Source organism: Somniosus microcephalus, chromosome 18 (genome assembly GCF_052327205.1).
Source record: "Somniosus microcephalus isolate GS21.2 chromosome 18, FLI_Smic_1.0, whole genome shotgun sequence".
Taxonomy (NCBI): Eukaryota; Metazoa; Chordata; class Chondrichthyes; order Squaliformes; family Somniosidae; genus Somniosus; species Somniosus microcephalus.
Window position 1 is genome coordinate 58,400,675 of NC_141004.1, and position 8,587 is coordinate 58,409,261.

The following is an 8,587-nucleotide window of genomic DNA, read 5'->3' on the forward strand; positions in this document are numbered from 1 at the left end:
TAGGAACAGCAGAGTTAAGATCGGTTCAGGGGTGTGGATTTTAAACAATCAATGCCTGAAGGAATGTGCTTATAAAGAAGGGATTATAAATATAATAAAGAATGCTCGGAAGGAACTTTTGTTCTTGAAAGAAAGAAGAGTTTGGTGGGACAATTTCAAATATGAGGTAAAAGTTTTCTCGGTATGTTATGGGAAAAAGAGGGCGGCAGCTAACCGGCATTGAGAAGAGAATATAAACAAAAGGTTTACGGATGTCTGTAAAGCAGTTGACGGAGGGGATAAGGTTGCTGAGACTAAGTTCCGGGTGCTAAAGGAAGAGTGGGAATTATTGCAAGCTGAAAAATGCAAGGGGGCCATTCTCCGTGCAAAGGCTAGAGATGCATTGGAGGGCGAAAGATGCATTAGATATTTTCTAGAGCAAGAGAAGCTGCGACAGAGATTATCGTTAGTTGAGGAGTTGAAGGTTGGGGAGAAGATCATTCATGAAAGTGAGGAGATTTTGGAGGCGGCTAGCAGCTTTTATCAAGAGCTATATACGAAAGAAGACATTTCCAATTTGGAGATGGAGAAGGTTACTGCTTTTATTGATAAGGGTTTAAAGGAGGATGAGAGAAGCATGTGTGATAAAGAAGTAGGATTAGCGGAAATAAAAATAGCAATAAGTGGAATGAAGGGGGGGAAAGCCCAGGGTCCGATGGACTAAGTGCAGAATTTTATAAGGAATTTTTCGAGATTTTAAGTCCATTGCTCTTAGTTTTAAGGAAATTAAAATTGAGGGAAGCCTGGCCCCATCTATGAGGAGAGGTATCATAAGCTTAGCTTATAAAAATAAAGGGGATAGACGGGATCTGAAGAATTGGAGGCCCATCACACTATTAAATGTGGATTATAAGATCTTGGCAAGGGTTATGGCAAATCGTTTGAAGGAGGTGTTACCGGAGATAGTTTGGCCCTCTCAGTCCTATGGCGTCCTAGGCCGGGACATCGCAGACTCTGTGGTCTCAATCCGAGATGCGATAGAGCTCATGGAAGAGAGTGGGAGGGAGGCTTATGTATTAAAGATAGATCAAGAGAAAGCCTTTGATAGGGTCTCTCATGAGTTTTTATTGAAGGTTTTGGAAGCATTTGGTTTCAAGGAAAATTTCATTCAGTGGATAAGGATTTTTTATTCAAACATATTTAGCTGTGTTAAATGTAATGGTTTTTTATCCAAGTATTTTCTGATACAGAGATCAGTGAGACAGGGTTGTCCCCTGTCCCCACTGCTGTACACATTGGTAGCAGAACCATTAGGTTACATGATGCGAAAGAAACAAGGTGTAGTTGGGATTGTGGTACCCAGTTCCGGGCTGGTGCCGGTGATACACCAATATGCAGATGACACAACCTTAACATTGAGGAATGGGGAGTCAGTGAGGAAAGCTATGGAGGTAGTGGAGGAATATTGTAGAGCTTCAGGTGCCCGAGTGAATTATAGTAAGTCCCAATGCCTGGTTGCAGGGAGGGGTAGGGGGGAATGGTTGGGGCAATGTCCCTTTAAGGTGGTGGAGGTTTTGGAAGTTCTGGGGGTGCATATGGGGTGCAAGAAAGACAGGGAAGAAGTGGATCAATTAAATTGGGAACCGAAGGTTATGAAAATTATAAAGATTTTGGGAAGATGGGAAAGAAGGTGGTTGAAAGTGCAAGGGAGAGCGACAGTGGTGTCTGCTCTCCTGCTATCTAAGCTATGGTACTTATTGATGGTGGAGGATATTCCTGAGTGGGCAGAAAAGTCCATCCGAGAGGCTTGTGTGAGGTTTTTATGGGAAGGGAAACCAGCCTTGGTGGCTTACAATACCATCATTGGACGGAGAAATCAGGGAGGACTCAACTTCCCAGATATTGATTTGAAGAAAAAATCCTTTAGAATCAAATGGGTGAAGAGATTTTTTCAGAAGTCAAATTCAAGTTTTTGGAAGAGTTGTTTTGAGCATTTTAAAAAATGAAGTGGGATAGGAGGGCAGGGGATATTGTATATGGAATACAATAATATGTTTTTGAAATCGATTAAGCTTCTCCCTAGATTTTATAAGGGGGTTGTAGAGACTTGGGTTCAATTTTTAAAAAGTGTGTAGTTTATGCCCAAGGGGGCTGAGGAATTTTTAGAACAGCCTTTATTTTTGAACAGGTGGGTCAACATCAAAGGAGAGGTTTTATTTAATCAAGCTTTTATAAAAGCTGGGATTATATCGGTGAAAGATGTATTATACAAGGTGATTCCAGGTTGGTTGCCGGAAGCGATAGTGAGGGACATGGTGTGGGAGGAGGACCAGGAGGTAGAAGGAAAAGCAATAGAAATCATGTATGAGAAGATTGTGAGGGCAATGCCACAGGATTGGATGGAAGAAATAAATGCGGAAATCTCCAAAGGAAGTAAAATGCGTCCTGCTTTTCCAAGCTTTGTACTGGAGAAAGGGGGAGAGTTAGTCCAATTTGACAACTGTAATACTCGAGATTTCTATGAGGTATTCAGAGAATGGAGATTCAAGACACCGGCTGGTCAGGAGTTTTGGCAGAGTATATACCCACAGCTGGACTTCAACAGGATTTGGAAGGGAGTGTGGGCGAATTTTAAATGCCCAGAATGGATTGAACTGGATTTCAAATTGGCTCATAACTGGATTTTTACCATGACGGTCTTGTGCAAGATTGGACGAGTGGAGGCGGCAACTTGCCCAATGTGTGGGACACAGGATGAGACTCTGTCCCATTTACTGGTGTTATGTCCGCAGTTAAATGACTTTAAGTACTATGTTCGACAGTTGTGTGAAGCTTTTTTGCTGGGTGGGGATCGAACAGCGAGAATGGGAATCCCGTGGGACTCAATTTTGAGATGGGGATTGCAGGAGAGTCTGCCAGAGTCTAGCGGAGCGGCAATTAATTTAATGTTCAGTTTGGCTAGATTCGTGATTGTGCAAAGAAGGAATGCTCTGTTTTTTAAGGGGAGGAGAATCAATCTAAAAGAGTATTTTAAATATAAGCTAAAAGACCATTATAAGACTCTGTGGATGTTTTATTCAGAAAGGAATTTAAGGACAGTATTTTACAATCAATTTTTAAAGTACAATCGATTAATATATGTTACAGGTGACAAATTAAACTTCAGGTTTTGATGTTAAAATGTGGTGGCGGAATGGCTGTGCAGGGCGGTGGAATTGATTTGTATCATACAATGTAATGATCACGATGTTGTAAATGTTCTTAATGTTCAATAAAGTAATATATTAAAAAAAAGTGGGTAGCACACTCGCCTCTGAGTCAGAGGGTTGTGGGTTCAAGTCCCACTCCAGGGACCTTGATCACAAAAATCTAGGCTGACACTCCAGTGCAGGACTGAGGGAATGCTGCACTGTCGGAGGTGCTGCCTTTCGGATGAGATGTTAAGCCGAGGCCCTGTCTGCTCTGTAAGGCAGATGTAAAAGATTCCATGGCACTGTTTTAAGGAAGAGCAGGGGAGTTCTCCCAGTGTCCTGGCCAATCCACATCAGATGATCTGGTCATTATCACATTGCTGTTTGTAGGAACTTGCTGTGTGCAAATTGGCTGCTGTGTTTCCTACATTACAACAGGGACTATACTTCAAGATAGTACTTCATTGGCTTTGGGATGTCCGGTGGTTGTGAAAGGTGCTATATAAATGCAAGTCTTTCTTTCTAAAATGTGGTGTCCAATTTGTGATCTCATAAACATTAATGGTATGAAGATTAGTTAATCTATTTTTGGTGGTGTTGTTTGAGGGTCAGGACACTAGGTGAACACCCTTGCTCTTTGAATAGAGCCATGGAATCTTTTACGTGCACTTGAACAGACAGATGGTCTGGTCGGTTTAACGTCTTATTTGAAGGACAGCACCTCCAACAATGCAACACTCCCTTGGTACGGCACTGGAAGTGTCAAGTATGGAGTATGCGCTCATTCCTGGTGTGGGGCGTGAACCCTCAACCATGTGACTCAGAGGTGAGCGTGTTCCCACTAAGCCAAGCTGACAACATTGGGCAAGTTTTGAGAGACCTCATGCGACTGTGCATTTCAGGAAATCACAAGGTGCTGCCTGCCATCTTCCATCCATTGATTTCAGAGGATAGAAATGGTGGCCAGCACCCGTGATTTTCCAAAATGCACTGCCTGTGTGAGAGGCCCCAGCAGTGGCCGTGAGCCTCACATAATTTACCTATTTTAATAGAAAGTTGCAAATTTATTGAGAAGTTGCCCCAACCGGCAATTCCCTGACTTTTGTGGGTCATGTTGAAACATCTAGCGGATGCAGCTAATCAAATTTGCATTTTGTGTTCAGCAGATTAATATCGATATGTATCCGATTTCAAAATTCTCACCCTTGTTTTCAAATCCCTCCATGGCCTCGCCCCTTCCTATCTCTGTAATCTTCTTCAGCCCCACAACCGCCCGAAGTATCTGCGCTCCTCTAATTCTGCCCTCTTGAGCATCCCTGATTATAATCGCTTAACCTTTGGTGGCGTGCCTTCTGTTGCCTAGGCCCTAAGCTCTGGAATTCCCTGCCTAAACCTCTCCGCCTCTCTACCTCTCTTTCCTCCTTTAAGACGCTCCTTAAAACCTACCTCTTTGACCAAGCTTTTGGTCACTTGCCCTAATTTCTCCTTATGTGGCTCGGTGTCAAATTTTTTGTCTTATAACACTCCTGTGAAGTGCCTTGGGATGTTTTACTACATTAAAGGCGCTGTATAAATACAAGTTGTTGTTGTTGTTATCCTGTTGGTATCAACTTATTGACTGATGGCTCCCTCTTATGGTTCAGCTTGAGAACACCACCATCCTTGAACTGTATGACAGCCACACCAGTGCACGGAGAGGTTCCCTGTACGGGCTGCTCCTGCACACTCTCCATTTTGCCATCCTCGTCTGCCGTCTGGACACGCCTTGGCGCACCATCTTGCCATCCAGCGGAGGTGGGGGTCCCTAATGAAGGGCTCTCTATGCGGGAGTCTGCCCTTTATCTATTGGGGACTTGGTCTGGAGGGTGTTGCACAGAGCAGTCCCGTGCAATATGGGTTAAGTCGGTTTACGGACTCCAAGGCTGCTTGCCTTTTCTGCGGCCTGGAGGAGTCCATGTTCCATGTATATATAGAATGTGAGAGGTTGCAGTCCCTCTTCCATTAGTTGAAGGGGCTGCTCCTCGATTTCTGGCTGCACTTCAGTCCCACGCTCCTGATCTTTGGTCACCCGGTGCGGGGGAGGGGAGCGGACAGGTCGGCGGACCTCCTCGTGGGACTGCTCCTGGGCTTGGCCAGAGTGGCCATCAACAGGTCCAGGCAGCGGGCGGTCAAGGGGGTCGTTCGGCCCGACTGCCTGCTTCTCTTCCTCGGCCGGGTGGCCCTGGAGATGGAGCACGCAGTGTCTGCCGGCACACTCGAGGCCTTCCGCAACCGGTGGGCACCGCAGGGACTGGAGTGCATTATCACCCACGGCAACCAAATTTCAATTTAATTTGTTAAGTTTCATTTAATGTTTTATTAGTTACAGTACTTTTTGTTTATGGGTTGCTCAAAAGAGTACACTGAAAAGATGGACAGCCACACCAGTGCTTTTCTTTATTTTTCTTTTTTTTTGCAGAGCTCTCTGCATCGCCGAGCGGAGCCTCCCGCTCTCCCGGCCGAACAAATGAACTGTAAAGAAATTTAAAATACTTAAATTAATTTTTAAAACTTATCCAATTAAATTAAAATCACATTGGCTGGGTTGATGATGCACTCCAGTCCCCGCAGCGCCCGGTCTCGGAAGGGCCACACCAGTGATTTTTTTTTCCTGGTTCTGTCATTTAAAAAAAAAATTTGAACATTTTATTTACAGTTTATGACATTACAGAGCTCAGGTCTCAGCTCTTTGTACAAAGTCACAAGCCATCATTCCCTACAAAGCAGGGGTCCCAGTCTCTTCAAGTTGGTGATGTGATCTCCAAACTTCTTGATCATCTTCACTTGTTCATCCATGTAAAGTCTGTGGGTTGTGCAGTTAATAACGACACAGACTTCAGGAGTAACAAACAAACAGGTCTTTACTATTTGAAGGTCAGGGCGAATCTGCCCCAGCAATCCTGCCACAACACTTATATACTGGTGTGGTCATTATCGGTATTACAGTATACAGAAGCCAAACAAATAGTGCCACACCTAAAGTAGTTCTCTTAAAGGTGAACGGTTACATTCAATAGTTCCCTTAAAGGTAGACGGGTACATACACGACAATCCTCCCTTTTTAGCTTATTACTTACAGAGTCCCCGTTAAACATACATATCTTCAACTTCCTATAAAACAAATTACAGATATAATCTCGGTGGAGTCAATGTCATATAAAACAATTTACAGATATAATCTTGGTGGGAACAGTTCACAGGTTCAGTCTCTGCGGAAACAGTTCATAGATTCAGTCTCTGATCTTGACTCGTTCCAAACAACATCTCTTTGGTGTAGCCGGTTCACATGGCTAGCGTGACTCCTCCATAGCCTTTTTCTTGACGTAACAGCTTGAACTTTCGTCCTGTTGAACCAGCAGTGCGGACTTTTACAACCAACTGGCTGTCTTGATATTTTCCAGTTTTTCAACTAATTTAGTTCCTTTCGTAGTGTCCCGCCTGAGATGGTAGAAGTGCTAATATTTTAGACAGTTATTATCTTCTGCTTCTTCTTTTTCTTTTCTGCCTTTTTGACACTCTCGGAGCTCCTTTCTCGGCTGCCAGCTGTAGCGCCACCAACTCTCTATGTTCCTTAGACCTTAAGTGCTTCATCCGGATTTCAGCACTTTGGGGGTTTTCATCACAAACTGAGCAGACCAGATCCTCGTAATATTCAGTGTCACTCAACAGGTCATGGTAATATTCGGGGTCGTCCTGAGTTAGGCCAGTGAGAGGCCCTTCTACTTCCTTCTTATCCATCTGGACGTTAGCCGACGGTGGTTCCTTCAGACTCTTCTTAGTCACCTCTTGCACCTTCCCGTACCATTTTTGTGGTGACTCCTTATTGTTGTGCGTTGCTCCTGACTGGCATACCTTAGCTATGTGCCCGATCTTGCCACATTTCCTGCATTCTTGGTTTTTAAACCAGCATTGATTCTGGTCGTGTGTTGTCTTCCCACAACGGTAGCATTTTGTTGTGCTTGAAGTAATTTGGTCCACCCCGAGTGCCGCCGCCTTTAGTTGCATTTCCGCCGTTCCTTTCGCTGCGGCTTCGTGCGATGCAGCTATAAGGACAGCCCTGTCCAGTGTGAGGTCGTTCTCTTCCAGTAGTCGCTTCTGCGTCCCTTCTTTGGACAATCCGCATACGAACTTGTCCCGCAGTGCTTCTGTCAGATTCCCTCCGAACTGGCAGTATTTCGCTAGCCTACGCAGTTCGACCAAGTATTCCGCATTGCTTTCGTCTTTCCTCTGCGTTCTTGCGTAGAATTTGAATCGTTCAGCCAGCATCAACGGTGTGGGGTTCAAGTGGTCCTTCAGCACAGCCACAATCTCTTCGAAGGTCTGATCCGCTGGTTTATCTGGTGCTATTAGATGCTTCAAGAGCCCGTATGTTTTTGCCCCCATCGAGTTTAGCAATGTTATCGCCTTGTCGTCTTCCTCTGTTTTGTTGGCTTCGCAATAGATCTCTATGCGTTCCACGTACGTGGCCCAGTCTTCTATTTCAGAATTAAAGTCGTTAATATTCCCTCGCTTAGGCATCTTTCTTCCCTTGGGAGCAGCACCAGTATTTCTTTAAGTATTCTTATTTATTTGTTTATTTCTAAGATGGCGGTTTTCCCGCGAAAATGGCGGTTTCCCGCTCTTCCTTTCTCTCCCCGCCCACTTCAATGGCGGTTTCCCGCTTCTGTCGTCTCCTCCGCCTAATGGCGGCTTCCCGCGTTTCTTCCTGGTGGAAGGGGTACGCTTCCCCCACAGCGGACAGGTTCAGCCGCTGGGCTGGCTCTCGCACAGCTCCCCTTACTCGGCTCTGTCTTTTCCTCCCGCCCGCACGGCTCTACCGGCGCTGGGTACACCCCGTTAACGGAGGACAGTTCAGCCGCTGGACTGGCTCTCGCGCAGTCTCTCTCTCCGTACCCGGCTCTGTCGCTCTCTCTCCCGCACGTTCGGTTCTACTGGCCCTGGGTACCCCGTTGGTGGAGAACAGTTCAGCCGCTGGACTGGCTCTCGCACAGTCTCTCTCCCCTTGCTCGGCTCTGTCTCTCCCTCTCCCGCACGTTCGGTTCTACCGGCTCTGGGTACCCCGTTGGTGGAGAACAGCTCAGCCGCTGGACTGGCTCTCGCGCAGTCTCTCTCCCCTTGCTCGACTCTGTCTCTCTCTCCCACCCACACGGTTCCTGTTCACCTCCCAGCCCTCTCGCAGACCGGTGTTTCCCTCCCCGGCTGCAGCTGGGTTTCTCTTCCCGCGCCTACTCCCAGTCTCAGCGCTTCGTGGCTGCGGTCGCTGCCCGGCTTTTCCCGCCGATCGAGGTCCGACTGTCTCACGACGCCGTTGGACCCGACTTTCTGACCGGCTCCGTTCCCCCTCGACCGTGGTCGAGTGCACAGCCCTTATCCTCCGG